This window comes from Nylanderia fulva, unplaced genomic scaffold (genome assembly GCF_048542155.1).
Source record: "Nylanderia fulva isolate GAGA-0341 unplaced genomic scaffold, ASM4854215v1 Scaffold86, whole genome shotgun sequence".
NCBI classification, from domain to species: domain Eukaryota; kingdom Metazoa; phylum Arthropoda; class Insecta; order Hymenoptera; family Formicidae; genus Nylanderia; species Nylanderia fulva.
Genome location: NW_028190982.1, coordinates 383,608 through 398,326, shown reverse-complemented (window position 1 = coordinate 398,326; position 14,719 = coordinate 383,608). Strand labels below are relative to the sequence as shown.

General features: G+C 33.5%; 1 protein-coding gene across 1 annotated transcript in view; it reads left to right on the top strand.

The window, feature by feature from the left end:
* Window positions 1–14,719, top strand: part of LOC146719798 (uncharacterized) — a 192,963-nt gene that overhangs the window by 14,708 nt on the left and 163,536 nt on the right.

Here is a 14,719-nt window from a genome sequence, read left to right as displayed (position 1 = left end):
CATCATAGTAAATGATATTCTCTTAAGCATTACTGGAGCAAATAACTGCGTAAAAACTATTGGAAATAAAAATTATTTTATTAAAAAATATCATTAATAGACATGAAGTGTATATTGTAGGTAATAAATTTTTGTATAAGGAAGATTTCTACACTTATCCTATTAATTCATTAGAATTGGGAATATTTAAAGTATCCAAACTTGAACAAAATAAAACTGTGGTTAATATTAAATATATTGCAATAAAGTGTTGGTTAATCCCAATTGAAAGAGATAATGAAGCATTTTTATATATACCGTTATTGCATACTATTCCTTTTTATAAATAGTATTAAACATTTAGTATTATTTGTTACTTAATAAGAAATGCTATTTGTCTTATTTTTCTAATTTATATTGTAATATTATTGTATTATAAATGATTATTTCTTTGTGTGATATACAATTAAATTATATAGTTATCAATATTCTATAAGTCAAACAAATTATATCAAAAATTTTCAAACTTATGTAATAATCTGCTGCTTCTTTTTTTTGCAATAGTAAGTTGTTTTACAGTTGCATTTTTTCTTAATTTTTGTAGATTTGCTTTTATCAATTACAATTCGAAAAATAAAAATTTACTTTCAGTTTGTTGTTGTAAAATTCTTAAAAACTAATAATGAAGACAGCGACAATGATGAAATTGAATATGAAGTTGGACGCATTAAATGGTTAATTGATTTCAACAACAATAATGATTATAATGATAAAACGTTAATGATATTGTGGCCTCCAAAGTCATCCATGGTCTGTAATGCTGTAAAAAAGGACAAAAATCCAGATTCATCATGGAGAACAGAGCAAGTGCAAGTTAAGAAATTTTACAGTATGTTTTAATTTTTTCTTTCTTATTTTTTCTTGTCTTATTATTTATTATAAACTATATCTTACAGTATATAAATCATTTATTTTACAGATAATATTTTATCTGCTCGCAATGCAGCCAAAGGATATGAGGCATCATCTATTTATCAATCTGAGCATGAATTGGGTAGAGGTTGTCGAAAAAAGAAAAGAAAACAGAATTTCTCATTTAATAACGAATCTCAGAAGAATAAATATCGCATAAGTACAGAAGATGAAAATGATTGTCCACCTTCTACAATAAAAAAACAATTTGTTAAATCTCCACCTCCAGTCCAGCTTTCTAAGTCAAAATCATCATTAAAATCAACCAAATGTAGAGCTGACAAAGATGAGAAACTGATGGAAAGAGTTAAATCGAAGATGACACAGCACAAACGGAAGGAATATTTAAATAACAAATCCTCGGAGGAACTTAACTTAGAACAGTCTAAACAGCGGTCTACAGATTTTTTTGAAAAGCAATTGTCTGATAAAAATTCAAAAAAAAATTTATGCTAACAAACTTTGATAAAGATCATGATGAATTACAATTGTGCGAATCGTCTGAAAGTGTCACATGTGAGATGCAAGATATTGATAGTGGAGATAATATAACTCCACAGAAAAATTATAGAAAGTCTGTTAGCTCTCATGTATCATTGACTAACACTCATTTAAAAAGTCCTGAACAATCTTACTCTCAAGTATCACTGTCTAATAATCAATTTGAAAGTTGGACAAACTCTTTCTATTCTCAGATGTCACCGCATGTAGCAGTCGTCAGCATAAAAGTCCTATAAAATCTTACAGCTCTCAGTTATCTATGATTAATTATCATCAGCGTAAAAATTCTACAGCTTCCAAAAATCCCGTAGCATTCGGCTTGCAAAAAATAAGAAAAGAAAAATCCTACAGCTCTCAAGAGTCCTCTCAATTATCATTGTCTAATAATCAGTTGAAAACTCCTACAAAATGGATGAAATCTTCATTACAGTTCGACAATCATTCTCAAAGTTCTAAGGAGTCTTATAGACGTGAATTATTTTTTTCTTCAACAAAATCTGCTAACGATAATTGTAAGTTATTAAGAAGAAATTTGTTCTACTTTTTCTTATAGATCAATATGTGTTATCAAATTTTTTTATTTAAATACTTTTAACTTGATTCTTTTTTTATTTTAATATAAATAAGTTTTATTTTAAATTAATGACAAAATATTTACATGTAGATAGATTTAATATTATACATATATATATAATTTTTTCCTATAAACTCTCTCTTGATTACATTTTTAAATATTTTTTTTCAAGTAATGGTATATAAAAAATGTATACAGTAAATATTAAGCAAATTTATCAATTGCAATCAAAAAATCTGACAATGTTTGGTCATGATTAATTGATTAAATCGGTTTCAGACATGTGCCTTGTTAGTTATTTTATTAAAGTTTTTTGTACCTGGCAAAAATTTATAGTTCCTAATTTTATCTATTGTATATATATAATAATCTAATTGTTATTTAAGCAAAACTCTTCAAAAATCATTTTATGATAAAGCGAATTAAAATTTTCAAAAATGTCATCTAATAAAACAAACAGATCAACAATTATGATTATCATTACTATTTATAGTTTATCATTTACTATTTTCTTTTTCTTAAATAATACAGCTCTTCTAAATCTCTTATTGAAAGAAATTCAAGAAATAAAGAAGAAAGCGGCAGTTGAGAGACAGGAAATAAATTTGAAATTAGACAGAATTTTAAGCTTTCATTGTAGATTTTCACGTTTTCTCATGCCAAATGAAAAGCATATTATTTGTCCTGATAACATGCCATCATATCCTTTAAAAAATGACGAACAAGTAAAACTTTTTGAGGAATACCTTAAAAATAATGAAAATTTTCGTAATTTAGTAAGTATTTTTCTATTTTGCTTTGTGATTTATATTTTCGTTGTGATTTAAATAATAATGTCTTTTTATATATTTGTTATATATATATATTTATTATATGTATACATATTTATTATATATATTTATTATATTTATATTTATTATGTATATATTTATTATATTTATATTTATTATATTGTTGCGCCCCCGTGTTACGCCCCTGGATCTACATCTTACAATTAGTATCGACAGATACTTTTCGCGGAATCAACTCTTTACGCCTCCGGGAGATCGTCGTCAAGGGAGTTGTTGTTAAACAACTAAGGGTCTTCTGTTTTCGGGTGACAAGATAGATTTGGTCTAGCGGTCGCATTGTGCGGACGTTTCCGAGACCAGAGCTTCTTTGCATTACAAATGCACTATTTATTGTATTTCATTGGTTTCGTGTATTGGGTCTTCACATTAAAATTCATTTCTTTATTACGCGAGTGTCTTTATTTCACGCGCGAGTGAGAGTGATTGTGTGTGAGTGACTGGACGAGAGGCGTCCCGAGGACGCAACATTTTGGGGGCTCAGCCGGAATAAAACTGAAAGGATCACATCTTTCTGAGTGAACGCCAAAATGACGACTCAACATTCGTCGAAAGCGACGCGTTCCCGAACAACGATGAAAGAGATAGATGAGACGGATGCGTTGCAGACCGCACTGCGAGAACTACGAGAAATGCGAGCCGAACGAGAACATCAGCAAGCTCGCTTTGAGGCTCTACTCCGAGAAAAGGACGAACAGCTGCACCAGCTCGAATTGAGGATCTCATCGCAGCAAACTAACCAGCTAAGTCCTTCTAATATAAGAGTTTCCGGGGATACGCGACTAAATTTAGCCTGCGCGAGTACCGCGAGTGCCGTGATAGCCGCGAGTGCCGTTATAGATGCGGGCGAGACAACCGGTGACTTTCGTGCGAAAACGGGCTTAAAACTGAAGCCTGATACGTTCGATGGAAGGGTTCCGCTGCGGGAGTTCCTCTCCCAATTTCTTTTGATAGCCGTTGCGAATAATTGGGATGAGAAAGCAAAAATGATTACTCTCGCTGCAAATTTAAGGGGAAAAGCTCGGTCCGTTTTAGAAAATGTTGAGAATTTTGAAGAATTAACGTTCGCAGAATTAAAATCAAAATTAGAGTTGCTTTTTGAAGACGGAAACATGACACAAAACTATTACTATCTTTTTACGACACGGAAACAAAAATATGGAGAGAATTTCGCTTCCTTTGGGGCCGAACTTGAGAGACTGTCGCGTCTGGCTTACCCCGAATGTCCATATGCGATCCGCGATAAAATAGCATGCGCGCAATTTGTCTCGGCATTGATAGACGGGTTTGTCAAAAGAACCCTTCAACTGGAAGGAATTACGTCTTTAAATTTGGCTATAGAAAGAGCTAAGGCCATAAAAATAATTCAGGGGGACAGTTTTGAAAGAAAAAGAGACAATTTTGGTAATAAGGGAAATTACGGGAAAACAAGTCAAAATTATCAAAAGGGAGAGAGGAGCGACGCGCGAGCCGATTCCGAAAAAAAGAAAAGCGAACGGTTTAACTCGAAAGGGAAAGTGCAAGCGAACAACTTTTCGACCAAAGAGAAAGAATGTTGGTCTTGCGGGAAGATCGGGCATTTGCGTTTTCAATGTCCTGAGGCGAAGGAAAACTAGAAATAGTTGAATTTTTCGGGGAAAATTCAACTCTTACAGAAAACGCCCCGTCGTCCGATTTAGTTGATCTTATTGATTGTAGTGTTAGAAGGATTTTTGAGAAAGATTCTTATTCGTATTTCGGTAGATTGAATAAAAAGGAGTGTCTTTTTAAAATAGATACGGGCTCTGATGTTTCCATATTAAATAGCAGATTAGTGGGAGAAGATCTTGAAAAGATTCGAGTCAATGATGTTAATTTGAAATATCCGACGGGAGAGAAATTTTTAATTGAATTCTTAGTAAAAACAAAAATTGAAATCGGAAATTATTCGATTGAAATTCCGTTATTAGTTGCTGAAATTAATGATCAATGTATTTTGGGAATGGATTTCCTTAAAATGATTAATTTGGAAAACGTTTTCGATAAAGTTTTTAATAAATCCACTTTTGACAATAAAGATTTTCAATGTTCAAGAATAGAGAATTTTTCAAAAGGAATCCCGTCTATTTTAAAAGAACTTTTCGAAAAGAGCTTGATTCATTTGCGGAAAAAACAGAAAGAAACCTTTATAAATTTTTTAAATGAATTTCAAGATCTATTCTCCTGTAATATTGTTGCTGGGAATTGCAATATTATTGAACATATCATAAATGTAAAAGACTCTCTCCCCATAAGACAGGTACCCCGTAGGATTTCTTTTCAGATGAGGAATGAGGTTGATAAAATAATGGAAGAGATGAAAATAAAAGGAATCCTAAAAAATCATAAAAATGAAAAGGTCAGGCCATGTTCAAAAGAAGGTACTCAAAAATTTAAACGATCTAATAATAAATTATCACGAAAAGTAACTGATATGTTATTCAAGGTGCCAGTTCAAAGTGAACATACGTAAAGTGTATATTATCTAAATTTAGTAATAATATATTACCATGAAAAGTAACTGTGATATTTTATTCAAGGTGCAAGTTCACATTGAACATACATACATATAAGTAAAACTGATTACAATTTGATTCTAGAAAATAAGTGCGATATGTTATTCTTAGTGCACAAAATATAATAGTCGTTTATAGAGATTTGATTTGAAATTTATACTAGCCCGTACAATGAAAAATAATTGGATTACGTCGATATTAGAGCCGTCAAAAATTCCGAAACATCTTGTTGTGTTCGTTCTTCGAAGCGTTTTCCGACAGATCTTCTAACCGCTTGAATGTTGCAATATTTACGTTCACCATACGCGCAGATAGCATCAATCAATGCATTCGATGCTTTATTTTTCAGTATTTGTTGCCTAATACGTACGCAATGAAACGCACATTGTAATATTACATTAGCGTAACACGAAACAGCATCGTTATTGCAAAGGCCATATATTTTTCACGTAACTATACCTTCTGGTTTCTCACAATCATAATTCTGCATTACATCAATGATATTAGAGATATCCCATCGACGATCGTACATTTTCACAACCTTTTTCTCGGACGGATTGATTTGTGGCAGTTTAGATTTGAATATAGATCTCAGTCGATTATATTCTACAATGGCTCTCGAGTTTGCTTTAACTGATGCTGGATTGAAATTTATCAAATGTAGGCCTTCCAATTTACTTACTAGTGACAAACCTACATAGGCTTGACCATCACTGAATACAGTCGTTCCTAAATCCATCATTGCATTGTTACATGTAATTCCTTCGATTTTAAATAATTCGACATTCTTTAATTTGTCTCTCAAAGTTTTCAAGACCATGTCTGACAATTGCGTATATTTTGGTGTAGATTCATGACTAACCGGTAGTTGAAACATTCTATGGATTGTCAAGCCATCGATATTGAATGCTGCGATACCCGTGGGAGCAGATATGGCAGTCGTTTTTTCCAAATTTATTCTGATCCAATGTTTAATCGTTTCAATTAGAAAACTTTTTCCTGTACCACTCTCGCCACTTACGTACAGTCGCAGAATCTGATTCTTATCTTGTAAAACTTGGCATACTCCATCAAAGACTCTTTTCTGGTCTTCGTTCAATTGCGACATCATTTGCGATAAATCAATCGGGTCGTCAATCTTACCAAAATCTTCCAGATCTTTCATCGCGTCGTCAGCTTCTATCGGATTACAATCCAGTTCATCGTCATCGGATTTGTCTCTATCTGCTGTTTTCAGATCATTTTCGCGCTTCTCGATTAATTCAGCAACGTTCTCAAAAGCTTTCTGTATTTCTTCGAGCCTTTCGTGATATTTCATTGCCTTCGTTAAAACAGACTCTGAATTCTTAAAGGCATCCGTGTAAGTCTCGAATGTACCTTTGAGTTCACTCAAATCTCTCCATGGTTTGAACAGAAGAAGCAGCGAGTAAAAGTATTTTTCGGGCTCAGTTTTTATATTAAATCGATAATGGTTAATTAAATAACCCTTTTTTCGTTTTTTTAAAAATAAACCCGATGCCAGTTTGTAACACTTGACTTCGTCATTATTTGACATCTGTTTCGTAATTTCCCAGAATCTGGCAAAATCGTACAAATTCAATGATTCTAATTCCTGAGGTCTGTTTGGATAGTAATCATTGATGAGTGACGAACAATAAATATTCGTAGAATTTTCATCAAGAGCTTAAATTTCATTAAATGTTTTAACTTTTCTATTTCTCACCTCATTAACGTCGATCCATTAGACCATGGTATCATTATCCGTACCGTACAAGGGATTCCCTAATAGTGTATCCGCAGCTTCTAAAGCACCGCATTCTCTGTTATTTAATGAACGCATTGCAAAATTCCACAGTTTCGATGCCAAGGACTTATTCGAATCTATCACTTCAAAGTCTGTATTGCATTTTTCCGACTTTGTCGTGTATTTTGTTAAATATGAGTTTAAAAACTCTGATTTTTCTCTAATAAATTGTATGTCCATATTTCCTTCCCAGGCTAATTTGATAGACGGATTATAATCATTTATAAACCTTTCCGACTCCTTGCGAGGAAGATCGTACAATCTGCTCTTACTGCGTAAATTTTTTCTACCGACTATCGAAGTGATAACGTCTCTTAAAACGAAATTCTCAGTAACTGGCCGAGGAAAATCGAACCGACACTTTCTGTATATATTAGTTTCCGTTTTTTTCGTACGCATGCAATACGAGTTATGTTTATGATTCTGATCACTTATTACCGTATCGTACAACGTTGGCGAAACATTTTCATCTGGAATTTTACACGTTACGTATTTTCGAATAAACGTAGCAACTTCTTCATCCGGCGATTTTCCTATTACTGGAGCATCTTTTATCCAAATCATACAATGCATGTGCTGAATACCTCTACTTTGATATTCCAGTCGTCAGAAGTAATGAATAACCTTTCCTATTGGATTATCGGACGAACAAATAAAATCAATCATGGCTTTGAATTTTATGCACATGAATCTAGAAGTACTTACAGAATCGTATGCGACTAGTTCGCTGATGCTTAACTTCTCTTTATCGGGATTCATATCTCGTAAATATTCACCCAAATCGGACCATTTCCATTCACTAGGACTCAAAGTCAAAAACCACGTCGCTGGACCGTAATGCAAAGTCATGCATTTTACATTATTGGACGGTTGTCGCCAAAATTGATCCGTATTTCTCAATTTTGCAAAAATACTCATTAAATTCGATTCTAATTGGTAACCTTTCAATTCGTTCAAGTATCTACCAGCAGTGTATCTCTCTCGTGGGTTAGTAACCATCATCGTATAATAGATACCACTTTTCAACTGTCGGTAGTTAGCATCATTGAGAAGGAAGAACAGATACTGCAGATTCAACCTGAATCTACTATGTTTCGACATCAATCGTGTTCTAATAAATAAATATTCCGGCAATGCAAAGTTTCTATCTTCTCGTTGTCCATTGACACCATCAGGATATAAATCAGGGAAACACATGACATCCAGATATTTATAACGATTATCCATTGGAAAATCTTCAATTTTCACCATTTGATAAAGCTTCAATGCAGATTCGTTATCGATTCTTTTCGCGTGTATTGGGTATATTGTATACTGATCGTTAATATCCGAATGTTCAGTGATTTGTGTGAGAAAAGCCGTACGTTTTAAAACGGTTTAATCATTATTATTTTTGTTTTGCTGTACATTGTACAAATTCAATGCTGGTAATTCCTCAACCACCTCATTTATTTCGTCATTGTCGCTTTCCTCATCGACAATTCGATATTCTGTTTCCTGCAACTTATTCTTTAATAGATCATCAGATGACGCTGGAAGACGAATTTTTGAATAATGAGGATTATTTTCTTTCAACCATTGTAAAGCCTTATACATTTTATTAATATCTACCAAATTTTCCCAAACCACTTTAGATTTCTTGGGTATACCTCGAACGAAAATGTGCAACTCGTGATTCAAATTTATAGGATCTTCCGGAGGACATACCTTATCCAATGTTTCTTGTAAAGGCAGAGGCAAATGAAATGTTCTACCTTTGCCTAAACAGAGTTTGATTATATAAGTTTCTTGATTTAAAATGTGCTATATTTAAATCATTTAATTATTTTTTTTGTTTAAGTACAATTAACAGCAAAAACTGCATATACGTAGGTATGTATTTGACCATACTGCCATTACTTGAAACAAATACATTATTCGATATTAACAAATTGGAACTCTGGAATTACGAGTAATTATTTTTCATTGTACAGACTAGGTTTAAATTTTTGAGGACCTTCTTTTGAACATGGCTTGACCTTTTCATTTTTATGATTTTTTGGAGATAGAGTGAGAGAGGACGAATGAGGGTAAGAGAAGACGAGATAGGCGAAAGAGGGTGAAAGAGAACGAAAAAGGGTGAGAAAGGACGTACGAGGGTGAAAGAGGTGAGAGAGGGTGAGAGAGGACGAAAGAGGGTGAAAGAGGACGAAAGAGATCGAAAGAGGGTGAGAGAAAACGAAAGAGGGTGAAAGAGGACGAAAGAGGGTGAGAGAGGACGAAAGAGTGTGAAAGAGGTCGAAAGAAGATGAGAGAGGGCGAAAGAGGGTGAGAAAGAATGAAAGAGGGTGAGAGAGGACGAAAAAGAGTGAAAGAGGACGAAAGAGGGTGAAAGAGGACGAAAGAGGGTGAGAGAGAATGAAAGAGGGTGAAAGAAGACGAAACAGGGTGAAAGAGGGTGAGAGAGAATGAAAGAGGGTGAGGAGAGGACGAAAGAGGGTGAGAGAGAATGAAAGAGGGTGAAAGAGGACGAAAGAGGGTGAAAGAGGACGAAAGAGGACGAAAGAGGGTGAGGTAGGACGAAAGAGGGTGAAAGAGGACGAAGGGGGTGAGAGGGAATGAAAGAGGGTGAAAAAGGATGAGAGAGAATGAAAGAGAGTGAAAGAGGACGAAAGAGGGTGAGAGAGGGCGAAAGAGGGTGAAAGGGGGTGAGAGAGGACTAAAGAGGGTGAAAAAGGCGAAAGAAGGGTGGGAGTGGGGATGGGAGTGGGGGTGGGGGTGGGGTGATGGTGGGGGTGGGGCGGGATGTGGGGGGGAAAGGAGTGGGTGGAAGTTGAGGGAGGTGTGATTGAAAGGTGAGAAGAGATTTATACGCGGACAGAGAAGAAGAAGAAGAAGAAGAAGAAGAAGAAGAAGAAGAAGAAGAAGACGACGTTTCTTAATTTTTCATGAAAAACGTCACTTTTTGACCGCTTGTATCTCCGGAACGGCTTGACCGATTTTATTTTTTCTTGGCTCAAATTACTCGTGGCGATGCCGCCTTTCAGGTTATGTTACGTGCAATTCAAAATTTTTTATATTTTAGTAGTTCTACACCCCCAAAAATTGGACTTTGATGGTGCAGGATAAGGAGACTTGTAGTGTCTTTTAAGGTCTTTTAGGATTTGAACATGGCCGGAGACACTACCGCGTCTCCTGATCATAGAGGAATCTCAAAGTCCTTGGGTTTCGCCGGCTGTTATGGTTAAAAAGAAAGACGGAAAACTGAGATTCTGTGTTGATTACCGGAAACTTAATACCATCACGGTAAAAGATTTCTATCCCTTTCCTCGAATTGACGACATTTTGGATCAGTTATCAGGTAACACTTAGTTTTCTACGCTTGATTTAAAAAGTGGTTACTGGCAGATAAAGATCCGTCCTTCAGACAAAGAAAAGACAGCTTTTTCTATCGGTAAAGGACTTTGGCAATTTACAATTATGCCCTTCGGTTTGTATAACGCTCCCGCGACGTTTCAGAGACTTATGGAAAAGGTTTTAAACGGATTGATTTCTAAAAAGTGTCTAGTTTATTTAGACGATATCATCATTTTTGGAAAAGATTCTGTTGAAATGTTTCAAAACCTTGAAGAAGTATTTTTGCGACTACGGAGAACAAATTTTAAAATTACAAAAGAGAACAAATAAACACGGTCAAGATTTAAAATTAAAATAATCTCCACAAGAGATTTAATTCCATACATCCCCTGTTCCCCCTTTAAGGAAATAAATGCGAGAGAAAAATATAGATATTAAAAAGATAGATTTTAAATCTTGGCCGTGTCCAAGTAAAAATTTAGTGCCTTGTGCACAGGTTTTAATCCTAACAAAAAAATTTAGTTTTGTTGGGATAACGCACTGTCATCCGCGATGTGGCTCTTATTGCCTGTTTAAGATACTTTTCCCTCAAATATTTCTTACTTGTGTCTAATAATTTTACTCAAGACATTATTTCATTTCTAGGTGCAATTCATGACAAGAGACCCAATGTATCTGTTGCGGATTTATCATTATATGCAGGACAATGAATATTAAAGAATGCTCCATATAAAAAACAAGATAATGGAAGTTACGGAAGACGTGATAAAAAGTTTAAAGAAGCAGATGAGCACTTATCTTCATAAGCATTTACCCATATTTTATTTTGTTTGTTAAACATGCATTGATATTTTATTTATTCACATTTTATTCACAGTTTAAGCAGTTATGTTTACAGTTTACACGTTCAATATAGTTTATGTTCACAGTTTTATGTTCACATATATATATTTATAATAAACAGCATAATAATAAACTTGAAATTTGTGAGAAGTTATTCATTAACTTTCTTTTATAATGTTTTTTTCTTTTTTAGTTTAATATACATATATATATATATATATATATATATATATATTACCCAGCAAACACCGATATATAATTGTTACATTGCTATAATAAAACGGAATATAACAGGTAATATAACGTGTACGTTACATGTAACATCCATGTTAGTTGTAATTTCCCACTCATAGATGTAACATTTTAATATAACATATATTACATTGTAGTTATATTGTAATTATATACCAAATAGCACATTGATGTATTGATAAGTCAGTGCTATCTTGGGATATAATGACAATATAACTACAATGTAATATATGTAATATTAAAAATGTTACATCTACGAGTGGGAAATTACAACTAACATATACGTTACATGTAACATGCTTAAGTATATAACATTTATATACTGTGTTTGCTGGGTATGTTTGCATGTTTCTATCTTATTTCAGTATATTTTTAAAATCAGTCATTTTCTTTCTCATGATGCGCTTCATTTTAGAAAAGATAAAAAACAAAAAATATTTTAAATATAGATGGGCTATGAGATGCGTACCTGGCGGGCGTACATGGATGTTAGGCGCGTTATACCGAAATTTAAAGTTTTTGATATTACTTCGATAAGAAAATATTTTTTAAATAATTATTGTAAAATACAGTATAAAAAAAAATAATTGCTGCTTATACACAAATATCGACGTCAAATTGACGTCAAATCGATTTGTCAATGACTGGTCGAAATTTAAGCCCATTTTTAGGTCAAATCATTTACAAATTTCGACCGTCGATCGACCAGTATCATCGACGTCGATTCGACAAATCATTTCTGGCTGGGATATACTCTATGTTGCCTAAGTATATTCAGTGTATATTAATATATAAGTATATTATAATTTTATATTATATTATTTTAAATAAATGTCTAATAAATTACTTATAAACACTTTTTACACATTTTTAACTTTTTATAAATGGCTAATAAAGTTTGAAAAACACAGAAACATCTAATCGACTAAATTTTAGATTAGACTATATCAACCGATTGTTTTGATTAAAAAATTGTTGATTATGTATTTTTAACTCATGATTTCTTACTAAATATTTATTAAAGAAAATATAAATGTTAAAAAATCTGTATTATAATAATTTAATAAATATATTGATAATAATAAGAATATTAAGTCGGCTCCTTAATTTTTAAAAACATAATATACACCTCCTTCATCTCGGTCAATAGAGCCACACGCGATGTTATTGCGACAATTAAGAAAGAAAATTTGGAAACTAAAGAATTTGTATCCTATGGTTGGGATCTCAGAAATTCCCCTTGTTCCTCTCTTAACTTCCCATGTAAAGAAATAGGCGAGAAAAATATTGGTCCGAAAGTCGGCTGAATCGGGAATCGAACCCGAGACCTTCCGCTTGCCGGGCGACTGCTCTTCCAGCTGAGCTATTCAGACACTTACGAATCAATATTTCTCTCAATATTTTTACCCCCAAAGCGTCGTAATTAGGCTCAGACGCGACGAAACAATAATAAGAATATTAAGTCGGCTCCTTAATTTTTAAAAACACAGTATACACCTCTTTTATCTCGGCCAATAGAGCCACACGCGATGTTATTGCGACAATTAAGAAAGAAAATTTGGAAACTAAGGAATTTGTATCCTATGGTTGGGATCTCAGAAATTCCCCTTGTTCCTCTTTTAACTTCTCTTAAAAATATCGATTCAGCCAACTTTCGAACCAATATTTTTCTCGCCTATTTCTTTACAGGGGAAGTTAAGAGAGGAACAAGGGGAATTTCTGAGATCCCAACCATAGGATACAAATTCCTTAGTTTCCAAATTTTCTTTCTTAATTGTCGCAATAACATCGCGTGTGGCTCTATTGGCCGAAATGAAGGAGGTGTATATTGTGTTTTTATATTTATAATATTTACCATAATATTTATCGTAAATATTTTCCGATATTTATGATAAATATTTATGATCTATTGAATCTAAGACTTCAAAAACATTTATAAAATATTTATGATAAATATTTATAAAATATTAAAATAATTATAAATATTCTATAAATATTTTATAAATATTCTGTGCAGCTGTCTGGATGAATACATGACGACTTTTTACAAGTCAACTACCTTTTGAAATACTTTTTGATCGAAATTCATCAGATTTTATTGCTCGAAATCCACACTGAAGAATAATAACCATTGTAAATAATAATATTTAATTTGTTATTTATAAAAGACCCAAAAAATGTACAATTGTGCTGCTCAGATACAGTATACAGGTAGAACATAAAACTCATAATGATGTCCCAGATTGTAAAATGTTAGCAGAATGTCGACAATATGACAGCAAATCTAATCATGACTTTAAAGCAGATTCCTGCCTACTGTGTCCACAATTGATGACATTCTGCTAGCATAAGTAGTAAGCAAAATCTGACAGCAGATTAGCGGCAAAAACCGAGCAGATCTATCAAACACAAATCTGATAGTAGATTGGCGGTAGAAATCGAACAGGACCTGCAATTCCTTGTCATTTGAATATATGATAGAATTGAATATTTTTCAATAAATATGTGCATAAGATGTATTATCCGTTAATTATAATTTTTTTCTCATAAATATGAAATTTAATCTATAACATATATTATGCCGGGTCTCGTCCGGATGAAATATAGTTTAGTCGTGCCTGTGTGCACGCATATGCAACAAATTTCAGATCCTAAAGCAAAAGAGCCCCAATTTAGGAGGCACGGGCCGCGACGTTGCGTTGTTTAGTCATTGTGCTTTTATTGCTCGCTTCTGCAACACGTATATCTGGTGTTCTCTCTTTAATTATTTATTTATACATTATTATGGGAAAAAGGAGACATAAAGATTGTTCGAGATCATCCTCTCGAACTAATTCTAACAAGAGGAAGGAAAGATCTCACCTCCGTTCGCGTCATTCTTCTCGTGGCTCTTCTCATAATCGGACTCGATCTCACCGTCATTCCCGGGATGTATTTTGAAGCTGCTCGCGTTTCCTTCCTGATCCACAAGTGTCCCCATCCGAGGACCTTTTGACACAAATTTTGGAAAAGTTGTCACGTCAAGAGGATAGTCTTGCTTCCATTAAAGCTAAAGCTTCTTTGGAAGAAAATCATT